This window comes from Chiloscyllium plagiosum, unplaced genomic scaffold (genome assembly GCF_037043375.1).
Source record: "Chiloscyllium plagiosum isolate Xiang-an unplaced genomic scaffold, Cpla_swu_hap1 HiC_scaffold_37, whole genome shotgun sequence".
Classification (NCBI taxonomy): Eukaryota; Metazoa; Chordata; class Chondrichthyes; order Orectolobiformes; family Hemiscylliidae; genus Chiloscyllium; species Chiloscyllium plagiosum.
Window position 1 is genome coordinate 35,886,566 of NW_028270175.1, and position 18,516 is coordinate 35,905,081.

Genomic DNA, 18,516 nt, shown 5'->3' on the forward strand with positions numbered 1-18,516 from the left:
ACAGGAAGAAGGTGCAAACTTCGCACAGCAGTTGCCCGAGGCAGAAATTGAACCCAGGTCTCTGATGCTGTGAGGCAGTAGTGCTAACCACCGTGCCGCCTTGTGGTAAATGCTGAGGAGTCAAAGAGCAGAAGCACTAAAGAGTACAACATCTGCAAAAGGAAGCTGAAAAAGGAAATTAGGAGAGCAAAAACAAGGCATGAAAGAATAATGACAGGTAAAAGGAAATTGTAAATTATTTTAACAGTACATCAAGAGTAAAGGGATGACTAAGGAAAGAACAATGCCCATGAAGGACAGCAGTGATAATTTGTGAGTGGAGCTAAAGGGTACCAATAGGATTGTAAATAAATGCTTTGTGTCAGCGTTCATTAGTCAGAGGGATAATGCCAGTATAGAAATCAGGGAGAAGGACTGTGATACACTTAAAATAAATTAGAATAGGCACAAAGGAGGTTCTGAGTCATTGGTCAGACTAAATAAGAACATAAGAACATAAAAAATAGCAGCAGGAGTAGGCCATTAAGCCTGCTCTGCCATTCAATAAGATCAGGGCTGATCTTTACATGAACTCAGCTCCACTTACCCACCCGCCCAACATAACTCTTAATTTCTTTACTGTTCAAAAATCTATCTATTTTTGCCTCAAAAACATTCAACAAGGTAGCCTCAATTGCTTCACTCGGCAGGGACCTTACAGTAGATAAATAACCAGAGCCAGATGAAAAGTATCCCAGGTTGTGGAGTGAGGCAAGAGAGGACACTAACCAATAATTGTTAATTCCTCTCTGGCCACAGGAGCGGTGCCAGAGCACTGGAGGTTAGTCAATCTGTACTGTTATTCAAAGAGTGAGCAAATGGGAAACCAGGAAACTACAGGCCGGTCAGTCTAACCACAGTGGTGTGGAATCTATTGGAAGCAATTCTGAGGGACAAAATTAATTTGCACTTGGAGAGGCAGGGATTAATCAAGGTCAGCGTGGTTTTAAGGGGAGGGGAATATCTGACCAACTTGATTGAATTTTTCAAAAAGGTGACCAGGCGTGTTGTTGAGGACAATGCATTCAATGTAGTCAACTTGGATTTCAGCAAGGCTTTTGATAAGCTTGCACATAGGAGAACAATAACAGAGATAAGAACCTGTGGGACCCAAGAAATTTGGCTAATTGCCACTTAGACAGTTATGGATCCAACGAGTGGAAGGCAATGGCTGACAGATGGTTCTGTGACTGAAAGACCATGTCCAGTGGGATTCAGTTGGGATCGGTGTTGGAATACTTGTTTTGCACTAATGACTTAAACCTAACTCTAGGAGCATTGATCAACAAATTTGTGAGTGATGTGAAAATTGGTGAGGTGGTGAGGTGGTGAGTAGTGGTTAGATTACAAGAGCATACAGGCAGAGTGGTCAGAAAGGCTGAGCAGTGGCAATCAGAAGAGGATTCTGGGCAATCCAAGATGGAGGGTGGGAAAGATTTCTGGCTGTAGCAGCTGCTCCTTTATTGAGGTATTTTAGGTGTTAGAGGTAATTTCCTTGAATTCCAGGAGGAGCAATTACTGTTTTATATGCTGTTGCATTGTTTTGGAACTTGGAAAAAAGAAAAGTCAAAACAACAACAGTTTTAAAAGGGCGAAGAACAGACAAAGGAAGCACTTGATGAGGTCAGTGCAGGAGAGAGAGAGAAAGAAACTGACACAGCAGTGAACCTGCACAGTTACTGCCTTTGCTGTTTGAATTCATGTATCGCTGGACATCGGAGTGCATCTGGGAAAATTAACAAACAGTGAAATTCACAACTAATCTTGGAGGAACCGTTTGGGAGAAGTTCACAACACAGAAGCACGTAAGTGCATTGTTTTTAAGTGGGACCTACAGAAAGTCTGTAGTAGCGAATAGAGTGGGTTCTTTCTTGATTATATGTTTTTTGAGATATGTCTCTTGATTAAACTTAAAATATAAGCCATAACTATTAGTTTAACCTGGGGCAATGTTTTATAGAGGAATAAGATAGTGTTATTTTCTGGGTCTGTAGATTGTGAAGGAGCAAAAATGGCCTTTAGTAGAGTGATATGCGCTTCTTGTCAGATGTGGGAGTTTAAAGAGAGTTTAAGAGTTACTGCAGATTATATCTGCAATAAATGCTTTAGGTTGTGAATCTTATCAGATCGAATGGATTGGTTGGAGAGACAGCTAGAAGCAATGAGGAATTTGCAACAATATGTGATGGATGGCAGTTATAGGAAGGGGGGAAAATCTCAGATACAATTACAAAGATGGGTTAGAAGGGTAAGAGAGATAGGCAGCTAGTGCAGGAGCCTTCTGTGGATATACCCATTTCAAAGAAATATGGTGTTTTGGAAAATGTAGGGGGTGATGCATTCTCAGGAGAACGTAGCATGAACAGCCAAGTTTCTGGTATTGAGAGTGGCTCTAATGCAACGAGGGGTACGTCGGGTTCCAAGAGATCAATTGTGTTAGGGGATTCTGTAGTCTGAGCTACAGACAGATGTTTCTGTGGCCAGCAGAGAAAAAGCAGAATGGTGTGTTGTTTCCCTGGTGCCAGAATCAAGGATGTCTCAGAGAGGGTGCAGAATGTTCTCAAGGGGGAAAGGGGCCAGCAAGAGGTCATTGTCCACATTGGAACCAACGACATTGGAAGGGAAAAGGTTGATATTCTGAAGGGAGATTACAAAGTGTTAGTCAGGAATTTAAAAAGAAGGTCCTCAAGAGTAGCAATATCTGGATTACTCCCGGTGCTATGAGCTAATGAGGGCAGGAATAGGAGGAGAGAGCAGATGAATGCATGGTTGAGGAGCTGATGAATGGGAGAAGGATTCACATTCTTTGATCTTTTGGGGTCAAAGTGACCTGTACAAGAAGGACGGTTTGCACCGAAATTGGAAGGGGATTAATATACTGGCAGGGAGATTTGCTAGAGCTGCTCGGGAGGATTTAAACTAGTAAGGTGGGGGGTGGGACCCAGGGAGATAGTGAGGAAAGAGATCAATCTGAGACTGGTACAGTTGAGAACAGAAGCAAGTCAAACAGTCAGGGCAGGCCGGGACAAGGTAGGACTAATAAATCACACTGCTATTAGATTTAAAGTAGTGATGGAAAAGGATAGACCAGATCTAAAATTTGATGTTCTAAATTGGAGAAAGACCAATTTTGACAGTATTAGGCAAAAACTTTCTAAAGCTGATTGGGGGGCAGATGTTCGCAGGTAAAGGTATGGCTGGAAAATGGGAAGCCTTCAGAAATGAGATAATGAGAAATCAGAGAAAGTATATTCCTGTTAGGGTGAAAGGAAAGGCTGGTAGGTATAGGGAATGCTGGACGACTAAAGAAATTGAGGGTTTGGTTAAGAAAAAGAAGGAAGCATATGTAAAGAATAAACAGGATAGATCGAGTGAGTCCTTGGGAGAGTATAAAGGCAGAAAAAGTATACTTAAGAGGGATATCAGGACGGCAAAAAGAGGACATGAGATAGCTTTGGCAAATAGATTTAAGGAGAATCCAAAGGGTTTTTACAAATATATTAAGGACAAAAGGGTAACTAGGGAGAGAATAGGGCCCCTCAAAGATCAGCAAGGCGGCCTTTGTGTGGAGCCGCAGAAAATGGGGGAGTTACTAAATGAGTATTTTGCATCAGTATTTACTGTGGAAAAGGACATGGAAGATATGGACTGTAGGGAAATAGATGGTGACATCTTGCAAAATGTCTATATTACAGAGGAGGAAGTGCTGGATGTCTTGAAATACATAAAGGTGGATAAATCCCCAAGACCTGATCAGGTGTACCCGAGAACTCTGTGGAAGCTAGAGAAGTGATTGCTGGGCCTCTTGCTGAGATATTTGTATCATCGATAGTCACAGATGAGGTGCCGGAAAACTAGAGGTTGGCTAATGTGGTGCCATGCTTTAAGAAGGATAGTAAGACAAGCCAGGGAACTATAGACCGGTGAGCCTGACATTGGTGGTGGGCAAGTTATTGGAGGGAATCCTGAGGGACAGGATGTACATGTATTTGGAAAGGCAAGGACTGAATAGGGATAGTCAACATAGCTTTGTGCATTAGAAATCATGTCTCATAAACTTGTTTGAGTTTTTGAAGAAATAACAAAGGTGATTGATGAGGGCAGAGCAGTAGATGTGATCTATATGGACTTCAGTAAGACGTTCGACAAGGTTCCCCATGGGAGACTGGTTAGCAAGGTTAGATCTCATGGAATACAGGGAGAACTAGCCATTTGGATACAGAACTGGCTCAAAGGTAGAAGACAGAGGGTGGTGGTGGAGGGTTGTTTTTCAGACTGGAGGCCTGTGACCAGTGGAGTGCCACAAGGATCGGTGCTGAGTCCTCTACTTTTTGTCATTTACATAAATGATTTGGATGCGAGCACAAGAGGTACAGTTAGTAAGTTTGCAGATGACACCAAAATTGGGGAGGTGTAGTGGACAGCGAAGAGGGTTACCTCAGACTACAACAGGATCTTGATCAGATGGGCCAATGAGCTGAGAAATGGCAGATTTTGGGAAAGTAAATCTTAGCAGCTCTTATACACTTAATGGTAAGGTCCTAGAGAGTGTTGCTGAACAAAGAGACCTTGGTGTGCAGGTTCATAGATCCTTGAAATTGGAATCGCAGATAGATAGGATGGTGAATAAGGCGTTTGGTATGCTTTCTTTTATTGGTCAGAGTATTGACTACAGGAGTTGGGAGGTTATGTTGCGGCTGTACAGGACATTGGTTAGGCCACTGTTGGAATATTGTGTGCAATTCTGGTCTCCTTCCTATCGGAAAGATGTGAAATTTGAAAGGGCTCAGAAATGATTTACAATGATGTTGCCAGGGTTGGAGGATTTGAGCTATAGGGAGAGGCTGAACAGGCTGGGGCTGTTTTCCCTGGAGCGTCGGAGGCTGAGGGGTGAACTTATAGAGGTTTACAAAATTATGAGGGCCATGGATAGGATAAATTAACAAAGTCTTTTCCCTGGGGTCGGGGAGTCCAGAACTAGAGGGCATAGGTTTAGGCTGAGAGAGGAAAGATATAAAAGAGATCAAATGGGCAACTTTTTCACAGAGAGGGTGGTACGTGTATGGAATGAGCTGCCAGAGGAAGTGGTGGAGGCTGGTACAATTGCAACATTTAAAAGACATTTGGATGGGTATATGAATAGGAAGGATTTGGAGGGATATGGGCTGGGTGCAGGTGGGACTAGATTGGGTTGGGATACCTGGTCGGCATGGACGGGTTAGACTGAAGGATTTGTTTCCATGCTGTACATCTCTTTGACTCTCTATGACTCTAATTCAATCTGGATTAGTTGTGACGTGATGCACTCGGGCAGGACAAACATGGCAAGAGATTACATGATGAACAGTAAGACTCCAGGAAGCCGCGAGGATCCATCAGTCCCTTTACAGTAGTAGGACAGGTAGAGAAAATGGTTAAGAAGGCGTATGGGATTCTTGCTGCTATTAGCTGAGGCCTAAATTATAAGAGCAGGAAGGTTATGCTAGAACTGTATAAAAAGTTGGTTCAGTCACAGCTAGAGTATTGTGTGCAATTCAGGAATCCACATTATAGGAAGGATAAGATAGTGCTGGAGAGGGTGCTGAGGAGATTTACCAGGATGTTGCGCAAACTGGAAAGTTTGTTATAAAGTGCGAGTGGATACACTGAGTTAGTTTGCCTTGGAGCAGAGGAGAATGAGGAGGAACGTGATTGAGATGTATAAAATTATGGTGACCACAGACAGGGGAAAAGGGAAAGGAACTTTTTCTCTTGGTGGAGGAATCAAGGACCGAGGGGCATAAATTCAAGCTAAGGAGTAGCAGCTTTAGAGGGGATATGAGGGAAAAAGTTCAGAGGGTGGAACTTGCTGCCAAAAGGGTGGCAGAGAAAGAAACCCTCATAACATTGAAGAAGTAGTTAGATGTGACTTGCACTGGCAAGGCATACAAGACCATGGGGCAAGTGCTGGAAAATGGGATTTGAGTAGTTAGGTCGTTGTTTTTAAGTGGTACAAACTTGACAGGCCGAAGGATCTTTCTCTGTCCTGAAAGTCTCTATAACTCTTCTGGGAACTTGACAAAAGAATATATTTACAGCAAGAGATTGTATTTTCAAAGCAGCAAGAATGTGACAAGTGGCATTTTAGGAACTTGGAAGGAATAGAAGAGGAAAAGTTTACAGAAATGCTATTGACTGTAATTTTGATAAAAATGATACAAAAGCAATAAAGGTGGTGACAGGTGGTATTACAATACTTCACAATTTTTGTACACCCTGATAACTATTAAATTGAAATTCAAGCTTCCAATTATTAGCTTAAAGGTTGACAAGTCAAGCTTTCATTTTTGTTAAAAAAAACTTTCAGTCTGTCAAATGATTAAAAAAAATGATTGATTCAATACCATTTTCTTGCAAAGGAGACTTATACTTTAAAGTTTAAGGATAAATAATTTTGGCATTAATCTTTCCATCTTCCAAAAGATTGCTTTCTTTCCACTTTCCAAACTACTGTAACTTCTATTGCTAAATCAGTCCTCCACTGTGAGGGATGTACTGTGAATATCTTCCCCTAGTTCCAATGCAGATAATCTTGCAGCCTTACTTTTAAAACTGAACATGAGTTCCATTCACATTCTGCATAGTGAATAACAGAGTCATCATTTTCTCTGCTTAAGGTGCAGGCCTGACTAATGATTAGATTAGATTCCCTACAGTAGTGAAACATGCCTTTTGGCCCAACAAGTCCACACTGACCCTCCGAAGAGTAACTCACCCAAACCCATGTCCCCACCTGATATTTAACCCTGACTAATGCAAAATGTTACTTGTTTTCTTACTCTTTACCTCACTGCAGACTACACAAGGCCCAGCCTGTCTGTAATATTCTTGGACTTACAAGAAGGCCTGGAGACGGAACTCAAAATGGCTCCCTCTATCACTTCCTATGCCAACAAGAAAAAACACATTGTACATCAGTGGAAATGTTAATTAATTATCTTTAATCATAACTCTCTTTTCATTTTTGAATTTCCAGAATAACTGTTTACAACTTGATGGCTATGACAACTCTTTGAGACTGAGAGACTTAGGCCCAGAACTTTGCAATTATAGACTTGGAGAAACCATTAAAAATGAAAGGAAGTATCCAGATTCAGAATTCCTATGCCCAGTTCCAACACATCCTATTTTCACTGGTGACAGTGGGGAAGGGAACAGGGGTGCATTCTGACATCAAATGAGGGAAATCCAAGCTCAATAACACCATTTGAACTCAGCTTTGAGTTCAAAGCAGATCCTAGTTTTGCGAGAGCAAGGTTGTTATACAACAATGTGAACTTTTTCATAGAATAGACATAAATACTGATGAAGGGGAGGAACTGCATTTCTGGATATGAGTTGAAGAAAAATAAGCCTAAGCCAGGAGTTTCAAAAGTTATTTGTTGACATATCCTTCAATGCTAACATTGCAACATTACTGTTGCTTGACTGCTATCCACAACCTGCCATTATCACAGTGGGGGAGGGGAAGAGACCCATCGACTGTGATTGACAGATCAAAGAGTTTGCTGAAGGAGTAGCTGACTTTTATGTGGATTTATGAATGCAAGCATTTGTTTTTATAGGGATTTAGTCCTTAAGTGATTGAAATATACTGTGCAGTTATTCATGAATGAGACTTTTTAATAAAGTGAAGTGTGCGATAGATATATAAACGTTAACTTTTTTGATATCTGCATGGTTCCTGAGGCCTGATTACAGTGGGTGAATTTGAATTTGTAGGTTAGTGACAAAGGGTCAAGGGTGAGCGGCATGAGTTGGTCTGGGGCTAGACAAACTATGGCACTGGGGACTGTTAAAGAAGGAGGAAACAACTACAGCAGGACATCTTCACTCTGGTGCAGTTATTCACTCAAGCTCTCTTATGATTGAGAAGGCCAACATATCATGTGCCTTCCTAATTCCTCACAAAACTGGAGCTTGCTAAGAGTGATAGAGCTAAATAAAAGTACGAAGTAGCGATTGAGTAAAAGGCCAAACAGACAGCAAAACAATACTGGAAATCAGTGAGCTTCATTCAATATACCTCCAGCTACTTTCATGCACCAGTTTTGTTGGGCTTTACAGGGAGATCCAGTATTGAACAGGTTTTCATTAAATTTTTCAGTTTAAATTTGGAAGTCAACAGTGGAGCAGCGCTTTAACCTTTACATTTGCTGATGGCCCGGATTCTATGGGGCATTTTGAAAATTCAGTTCAGATTGTAGCTCAGTTTGTATAGTATATTTTTGCCCCAAAGTGATTCACCATCCAGACTTGGAAATATGTCTCCATTTCCTCAGTGTTGCTGGATGAACATGTTGGAACGCCCTCTCTAATGCCATTTTGATTTTGATTTATTCTTGTCACATGCACCTCGGTGCGGTGAAGTTTGGTTTTGCGTGCATAGCAGGCAAATCATACCATATGACGTGTATTAGGGTAATAGAACAGAGCGAGGAATACAATGTTACAGCTGCAGAGAAGGTGCACAAAGAGCGAGATCAACATGAAGTTTAAAATTTGAGAGTTCCATTCAGAAGTCGAATAAGCAGGGAAGAAGCTGCTCTTGGATCTCTTGGTATGTGTGTTTAAGCTTTTGTATCTTCTGCTTGACGGAAGAGGTTGTACGAGATTATAACTGGGGTGGGTGGAGTCTTTGATGATGTTGCCTGCCTTTCCAATGCAGTCAGAAGTGTAGATGGAGTCAATAGGTGAAAGGTTAGCTTGCGCGATGGTCTGGGCTGTGTTCACAACTCTCTGTAGTTTCTTATGGTCCTGGGCAGAGCAGTTGCCATTTGAAGCCATGATGCATCTGGATTGAATGCTTTCTATGGTGCATCTGCAAAAATTGGTAACAGTCTTTATGGACACACCGAATTTACTTAGCCTCCTGATTTTAACACGCCTGCTCAAGTGTGGTTGAGAGAAGAGTTGAAAAATGTGGTGCTGGAAAAACACAGCAGGCCAGGCAGCATCCGAGGAGCAGGAGAATTGACGTTTCGGGCATAAGCCCTTCTTTCAGAATTTTTCCTGAAAAAATTCCTGAAGAAGGGCTTATGCCCGAAATGTCGAATCTCCTGCTCCTCGGATGCTGCCTGGCCTGCTGTGTTTGTCTAGCACCACATTTTTCAACTCTTCTCTCAACCACACTTGAGCAGGCGTGTTAAAATCGGGGCTAGTTCCAACATGCCATTTGAAGGTGTTCTCATTAAGTGTTTATATTTAATAACAAAGTAGCCCAAAATTGGGTCTGAACTAAAATACAAACTTGCATTGATATAACACTCTTCAGTATCTCAGAACATTGCAAAGTATTTCAGAGCTAACGAAGCACATTAGAAATGCAATCACTGCTCTCGGGAGTTTTCTGTTCAACCTGTTCAGAGATGTTGTTGAACACCTCTGGACCAGGTGGGACTCAAACCGGGGCCTCCTGGTTCAGAGGTAGGGACACTACCAGAGTACCACACGAGCCTTGTCAATCACCCCCTACAACACAAGGAAATATGGCCGGTAACTTGTGCACAACAACTTCCAATAAACATTTAATGAGATAAACAACATTAATCTGGTATTAGATAAGAAATGAATGCTGGTGAGTGAGTTATTCTTCACTACAATGTGCAGACACCCGATATGAGCAGAGGATCTTGGGGTCTGTTTTCAATTTGGGAAATATAGAGCATCAAAATTCCCTGAGATCTCGTGAATGTAACAGCAAGAACACTTGTAAAATATGTCATCCCTGTCTGTTGTGAAGTTGAGAGACCAGTTGGTTGCAAGAGGTCTTGGCCATTGACACCAGGCCATAGGTAGAGAGCAGGAAATCAAAGGCTTTGTCAGGTGTTGGACAGAAGAAGTGGGTGCAGTCAGAATAAGGGAAGGGTTAGTGGAATCAAGGGGTCTGTTAGTTGACAGTGCATGCCTCTTGGGGCTTCAGGGCAGGATAATGGTGGGGAGAATGGAGGCTTTGATCAGACAGCAAAATCAGACACCCAGGGCAAAGATCAGATAGGTTACTGGAGAAATCGGAAGTCTGGAAAGAGGTGTTGGAAGAGTTAGTGAGGGAATATCGGAAGGGTCCCCGGAGGATTTGGGGAAGTCAAGGCAGGAATCCCACTGCAGCTGCTGGTGAAGCAGGTAGATTGGACCCAGCAAGTAAATGGCAACGCAATGCCCGTCTAGAGCTAATGGCCTCCTCTTTAGCCAACAGGGCCTTCTGCCCAATCCTGATGCTCGGACCTCCAGTCAAAATGGCGACTCATTCTGAGGCAACAGCCTTCATTGTAATAGATAAGTGACTAAATCACCTCCTGTCATTAGACTGCTTGCCCAGCAACTATTTCACCTTTGTTAACATCAGAAGTGTGTGGGTCAGAGGCCAGCTGAAACCTGAACTCCTTTCCACCTCAACGCCACATCATCCTCCAATTCCACCTCTCTGTCCAACCCTGAACCTCCCAAAATCCCCTCACCCTTCCTTATCACATAAGGAGAAAGTGAGGACTGCAGATGCTGGAGATCAGAGCTGAAAATGTGTTGCTGGAAAAGCGTAGCAGGTCAGGGAGCATCCAAGGAGCAGGAGAATCGACGTTTCAGGCATGAGCCCTTCTTCAGGAATGAGGAAAGTGTGCCAAGCAGGCTAAGATATAAGGTAGGGAGGAGGGACTTGGGGGAGGGGTGTTGGAAATGCGATAGGTGGAAGGAGGTTAAGGTGAGGGTGATAAGGTGAGGGTGATAGGCCGGAGTGGGGGTGGGGCGGGGTGGTCAAGAAGAAGATTGCAGGTTAGGAAGGCAGTGCGAAGTTCGAGGGTTGGGACTGAGACAAGGTGGGGGGAGAGGAAATGAGGAAACTGGAGAAATCTGAGTTCATCCCTTGTGGTTGGAGGGTTCCTAGGCGGAAGATGAGGTGCTCTTCCTCCAGCCGGGTCAACAGTAAAATCAGCATGACTCACCTTCACAGCGGGCAGTGAATTAGGCAAGAATTGGGTTCCTTGAAAAACTTTATTTTTATTTTCAACAGTTCATTCAGTTAAACTCACAGCAATTAATCTTTTTTTTTGCAAAATGCAGTCATTCACAGCTCAAATAATGGGAGATCTTAAGGAGCATTTGGCAGCAGGATAATGCCTAATATGTAACTCAGCCACAGTTGCAGCAATTCAATAAATTCAATAAATAGTGAGTTGAAGAAATCTTGTACCCTCTCCTGTGATGGAATTGGTGACTGAGGGCTATATAATGAGGTAGAAAGATGCTGGAGAACCACACTACCCCCGAGCTTCTAGTACGATGAAGATGGTGGAGAGAGCCATGGACAACTTACCTGGTGATTGGAGCTTCCAATGACCATTAATGCCCATCCCACCAGTATTTACCCAGCACTGGGCTGAGGGCATGTCATGCTGGGAGCAAACCTGGGGATGGAGGGTTGGTGAAAGCCACCCAATTTGTCCTGTTGCTAACCTTGTCCCTGTGATCCACGCTCTGCAAAAGCACTGCCAACATGCCAACATTCTCATTTGCCTGTCCCATTTCTCCGTCTGAACCCTTGGGTGATTATGGCAGCAGGAGCTGCAACCTACTGCCTCTCCTCAACATCCTGCCCGTAACTGCCTGGCAGCTCGCAGAGAGTGGCACTTCCAATGGGTCTCCGAGTCCTTGGCAATGATGGCTCATTGGTTAGCACGTCTGCATCACAGCGCAGGGTCCTGGGTTCAAATCCACCCTCAGGTAACTGTGTGGAAATACACATTCTCCCCGTGTCTGCGTGGGTTTCCTCCAGGTGCTCTGGTTTCCTCCTACAGCTGTGCAGATTAGGTGAATTGACCAGGCTAAATTACACCTGGTGTCCAGGGATGTGCAGGTCAGGTAGTTTAGCTAGAACTGCAGGGTGATAAGGTTGGGACGTGGGCCTGGGTGGGATGCTCTTCAGAGGGTCAGTGTTGACTTGATGGGCCGAATGCCCTGCTTCCACACTGCAGAGATCCTATGATTGTATGAGTGCCCACAAAATGGTGTGTGTGTAGATGATGGCATCCTGTGCCCATCCTGTCATGTATGCCCATTCTGTTCTGCTGGTCTCTGGGAGACTTGCATTTATGTAGCACCTTTCTTGACCTCAGGATGTCCCAAACTCTGCACAACCCAACGAAGCAATTGTTTGACAAATAGTCAAATTTAGTCAGATTTAATGTCGGAAATTCTTGCAAGGAGAAACAAAGTGTGCTTGACTTTCTTTAAAGGGTAGTCTCTGTCATCTCCCTCACCTAAGCAGTATTTATTTTTAATCCTTTCAGGGGATTGAAGTTTCCCTGGCTGGGCCAGTATTTATTCAGTGACAGTGAAGGAATGGCAATATGTTTCCAAAAAAGGGCGATGAGTGGCTTGGAAGGGAACTTGCAGGTAATGGTGTTCCCATGTATCTGCTCCCCTTGTCCTTCCACATCAGAAATGGTTGTGGGTTTGGAAGGTGCTGTCTAATGCTTATTGGTGAATTTGTGCAGCACATCGTATATTGTATAAACTACTGCTACTGAGTGTCGGTGGTGGTGTGAGTGAATGCTTGTGGATGTGGTACCAATCCAGCAAGCTGTTTTATCCTTGGTGGTTTCAAGCTTGTTTGAGCAGCACCCATCCAAGGAAGTGGATTTTGAATCTTGTTTATTCACCCACTGCAGATGACATTCATGTTGACTTTCAATATGCAGTGAATCAGTTTGTATTTTGAGCAAACACCATCGATAGGACCACAGGAAGATATTGTGGATTTTTCATTTCCCTTTAAAGAGAGGCCAGGTGAAGCAATTGCGAAGGATGAAGGAGATCTGAGAGAACATCATTGCAGGCATTCATTTGTTCTTTCAGGAAAGAGTGCAAGAGGATGAATATACCATTGATAATTGGAGCGGGAGATCCTGAATCTTCCTTTGCTCTTTGATGAGAGTCCGAAGTCAGCCAACACTAGGTTATAGTCCAACAGGTTTATTTGGAATCACAAGCTTTCAGAGTGCTGTTGGTGACTTGACAAAGGAGTAGCGCTCCAAAAGCTTGTGCTTTTAAATAAACCTGTTGGATTATAACCTGATGTTGCCTGACTTCTGACTTTGTCCACTCCAGTCCAACACCGGCACCTCCACATCTTTGTTGAGAGTGTTGAGCATGCCCATGATAGCCCCATATCTCCATTGACGAGGACAGTGTATTGTTGAAGAATATCTCACCATTACAGGAACACCAGTTAAGGACATAAATATCCTGAGCAAAGAAACTCACAGAAGTGAGGCCTCTTCTGGAGAACTGTGTCCAATTCTAGTCGCCCTGTTATAAGAAGGATATTATTGAGCTGGAGAGGGTTCAAAAGAGACTTACCAGGATGTTGCTGGGAATGGAGGGTTTGAGTTATAAGGAGAGGCTGGACAGGACGGGACTTTTGTCACTGGAGTGTAGGAGGTTGAGGGATGACCAAACAGCATCATGAGGGTTATAGTGTAAGTGAATGACAGGTATCTTTTCCCTAGGGTGGTGGATTTCAAGGCCAGGGGGCATATTTCTAAGGTGAGAGGTGCAAGATTTACAAAAGACACAGGGGACAATTTTTTTTTCTGCAGAGTGGTTCATGTGTTGAATGAACTACCAGAGGAAATCACGGATGCGTGTATAGTATAATGTTTAAAGGACATTTGGATAAGTACATGAATAAGAAATGTTTGGAGGGATATGGGTCAAGTGGGACTAGCTTAGTTTGGGATAATAGTTGTCCTGGACTGGTTGGAACAAGGATTCTGTTTCTGAGCTGTATAATGCTATGACACTCATGATTGGCTAATGTATAAGGAAGATAACAACATAAAGAAAAAAGAAGTAGGGTTCTGAGTTACACTGTGGAAAATGCTGCAGGACAAACATCTGAAACAGAATGTCAGGGACTGAAGGAAGGAATAAACAGATTGCAGTAAGATCTCACATGTAAAGGCTTGAAAACAGCCTGTGGCCTGCAGAATTTCAAACTACAAAATACCACAGCTCCTGGACAAGTTCCAGAACAGTCACAGCAACTGGAACGAGAGGAGATTCAGCAGAAAAATGGCCATCATTGCAAATCCACGCCACTGTGTGACACAGTACTCCTTCATGACTCATATGGACTGCTATGAATCAGTGTGTTCCCAACTATGTTCGATGGATTTTCAGGTAATCATTGAGGTACGGCTCATGAGTTGAGAGGTTGAAGAAGAGGCAAAAGGATTTCTGCTGAAAATCAGCAGGCTGTTTCATAACCAGATTATCTGGAACATGTACACAGGCATCTGCCTCCTCAATATCAAACAACAGAGAGGAGTTCACAAATTAGAAATGGTGCAATAGAGGGAAAAGAACATACTGATGTCAAAGACTGTGTAAATAACACACCATATGCAAAAGGTTTAAAAGAGCAATGTGAAACATTGGAACATTTTGGCTCCAGATTAAGCAGCTGAAGAACTACTGAAACAATACCTTTCTATTACCAATGTAGCTCTTGTGGAAGCAGTGAATGATGTCAATGTTAAACTTTCAATCAAGACTGGGTCTCAGAATGTAGTGGATGAACTTCCTAATGACCCAGTTTCCTTGAGTCATCACGTTTATTTCATTTTGCTTATGGTGGAATCCTATTCTGTGCTGGGGTTCTCAGTGCATTGTCAGCAGACAAACAGCATCAAGCTGAAGAGAGTGTGGAGCTGACATCCCTGTCTACAGAGAGAGAAATCCTTACCCGAGGAATTTGGACTTTAGAACAGTCCATGAAATAGTCTTTGTTCTTCGCTAGGACCACAGGAAGATATTGTGGATTTTTCATTTCCCTTTAAGGAGTGGCCACCATGGGGCGGTATGGTAGCTCAGTGGTTAGCACTGCTGCCTTACAGCTCCAATGACCCAGGTTCGATTCCAGCCTCAGGTGACTGTCTGTGTGGAGTTTGTACATTCTCCTTGTGTCTGTGTGGGTTTCATCTGGTGCTCTGGTTTCCTCCCACAATCCAAAGATGTGCAAGGTTAGGTGAATTGGCTGTGCTAAATTGCCCAAGGAGTCCATGGATGTGTGGGTGAGGTGCATTAGTCAGGGGTAAATATGGGATAACAGGGTAGGGGAATGGGTCAGGGTGGATTACTCTTCAGACGGTCGGTATGGACTTGTTGTCCAAAGGGCCTGTTTCCACACTGTAAGGATTCTACGATAATTTTCATCTGTCTAATTTGTTTGGGGTTGAAGTCCTTTCGTTATACGGTTAAAGTGGGTGATACAATAATGAAGTTCCTCATCAGAGCTGAAAATGCTGCATTTCTTTTTAAAAGTGATTGTTTCTCCTTTCACCAATGTACAAAGGAGGAGAAGGCAGAACAGATGAAAGGGGGATGAGACTTTCATTTCGCTGTTTTCCTCTCTGGATTTTTTTTTAATGGATCAGCTCCTGAAAATTGAAACACTCCTTCTTTGACCAGCTTTAACCCTCAGGTGGTCTCACAGACCAGGTGCCTGCTGTAGTGAGAAACTGGTATCCTGCCTGACAACATGCTTGCCTTTCCTGGATGGGGCATGAGGCGAATGGAATGCATACACCCTTCACTTCCCCACATTGAGTCGAGCACACTGTTGGAGATTGGTGTCTTTGGCAAAGAAGAGTCAGTTGGGATGGAAGGGGTGATGTTAGAAATGGGAGTAGATTGAAAATGCAAACAAGTAAGGGGGAAGAATGAATGAGAATGCTGAATCATGTCCCTGTAATTAGTTAAAAATCTATCCTCCTCTTTCTCTCTCTCTCTCTCTCTTTCTCTGTCTCTCCCTCTCCCATTCATACACACGACAGCACAGTTATTAACATCTAGGGAATCCATCTACCAGGCCCGCTGTCAAGGAAAGGCTGCCAGCATTCTGATCCAGCCCACCCTGGCAATATTTTTCTACAACCTCTACCACTGGGGAGAAGGGACAGAAGCCTGAACACATGCGTCAGCCGGTTTCGAAACAGTTTCTACCCTACTGTTGTTAGAATACTGAATGGACTCACAAACTCTTAACATTCGCCTGTACCTGTGTTTTTGACTTTGCCGCTGTTTACCTATTATTTACTTATCGATGCTACTTAACTCTGTGATCTGCCTGTATTGCTCGCAAGACAAAGCTTTTCACTGTGCTTCGGTACACGGGACAATAAATTCAATTCAATTCAATTCCAATGCATCTCCTCCTTTACATTCACTGTAACATTTGAATAACCTCATGCATCTATTTGTGTTTCTGTCTTCACTGCTGAATGTTACCCTTTGGCAAAGTGAATAGTAATGTGGGATTAGCTGATTGCACACCCTAACAACTCTCTGTCTCCTTCATTGTGCTAAAGGCTACCTAGCATTTTGCTTCTGTGATTGCAAAACTGTAAGCCAGGTGTGCTGCAGTTTAACATTAGCAAAACCAAAGACACCCTCTCAGACAACCATCAGAAACATTGTGTCAGGCTCAATGATAGTGCCAGTAGAGAAAGACAATTCTCCCAAGGTGCCCTGGCTAACATATAATCGTTCAACATTACTACAGATTATTTAGTCCTTCACCCCAACTTTTATGGGATCTTGCTGAACTGAAATTGGCTGCTGTGCCAGCTTTTATTACACCAGAGACTTCACTAAATAAAATTGTTTATTGGCTGTGAAGTTCTTTGAGATATCCTTGAGTCTTAAGTGGCGTTATATAAATGTTAGTATTCTGAGTGCAAGAGTGGTACCTTGATTTGAACAATGATTCAGCTTCCTCTCTCGTATTAGTCAACAATCATTAAACATTTTAGTTGATTTAAAAAGTTATAAAAATGCAGGAGGCTGCATTTGATGGACAGGTCAAAGAATCACCAAGGGAGCTAACAAGGGAGTCCATCGGCTTTGCAGTTGCCATGGGAAGACAAGTGACAGATTGACGACCAATAGGTGAAGCGTGGAGGTTGGGCAGTTGGTGGGTTGAGGTCATGTGGTGAAATCTCCAGGAATATGCAAGGAGACCTGGCAGCCCACACGCACTGAGATAGAACTGGCACAAATCACAATGCTACAAACTGTGCCCTCACCCACACAAAACTTCTCTCACACTCTCCAGATCACACTGGAGTTATTCATGCTTTTAATATTCCCCTTAATAACCCATTCCACCCTCATAAATCCCCTGATGAACTTTCTATTTCTCTAACACCATCTTACTCTGAATCCCCTTTTGCTTTGCTCCTGTCTGCTAAGTTCATTCAGCCACACTCTTTACCTGCTCCCATGTTCCCTCTGAACTTGCCAAATCACTCTTTTTAATTTCAAAACCCTGTTTTTTTTTATTTCTACCTCTCTTCAATTTTCCCTTTCTAACTCATAGAGTCCCTACAGTGTGGAAACAGGCCATTCAGACCAACAAGTCCATACTGACCCACTGAAGAGCATCCCTCTCAGACACAACCCCTACCCTATCTCTGCATTGTCCATGGCCAATCCACTGCCTCACACTTCCCTGGATGCTATGAGCACTTTAGCATGGCTAATCCACCAAACTTGCACATCATTGAACTGTAGAAAGAAACCAAAGGAAACCCACGCAGACTGGGGGATAGAAACTGAACACAAACTATCCTCCGAAGCTGGAATTGAACCTGGGTCCCTGGCACTGAGAGGGAGCAGTGCTAGCCACTGAGCCACCTTACTGTGTTGCCTCCTCTTTGTAATACAATGCTCTTTGGGACGTTACCCTGTGAGTGGTGCCACAGGATTGTTGGTTACTATTGTACAGGCCTCTGCTGAAAGAGATCTCCACTGAAATCCTCACAGCAGATAAGACAGAATCAGACTTGATGTGAAGCTCACCATGGCTAATGTCCTGCTGATACACTGACCATCTAGCTCACACAATTGACACACTTGAATTGGCACAAAAAATCCATAAACTTCAATAATCCTCAATCTTTTCATTTTTTAATGGTTGAATTGCTATCAAGTGATTTGTCTCTGTTTTTAGCTTCAAGTGTTGAATGACGAAACGTCAAGGTGATTAATTTCGAATGTATGCTTAACAAATGTTAAATTAATTTGTTGCTCAAGCTAAAAGACTTTGCCTCATTTCATTTCACCTATTTCTAGATAACAGCGAACCCTTTTTGGGCCACAACAACTTATATTTACCTAACAACATTAACATAATGGAATATCCCAAACAATATTATAAAACAAATTATTTACAAGGATGTTGCCAGGAATGGAGGGTTTGAGTTATAAGGAGAAGCTAGGCAGGTTGGGACTTTTCCCACTGTCGTGGAAGAAGTTGAAGGGTATTCTTATAGATGCTTATAAAATCAAGAAGATAGATAAGGTGAATGGCAGGTGTTTTTTTTTCCCCTAGGGTGGGGATTTCAAGACCACGGGGCATATTTTTAAGGTGAGAGGAGGAAG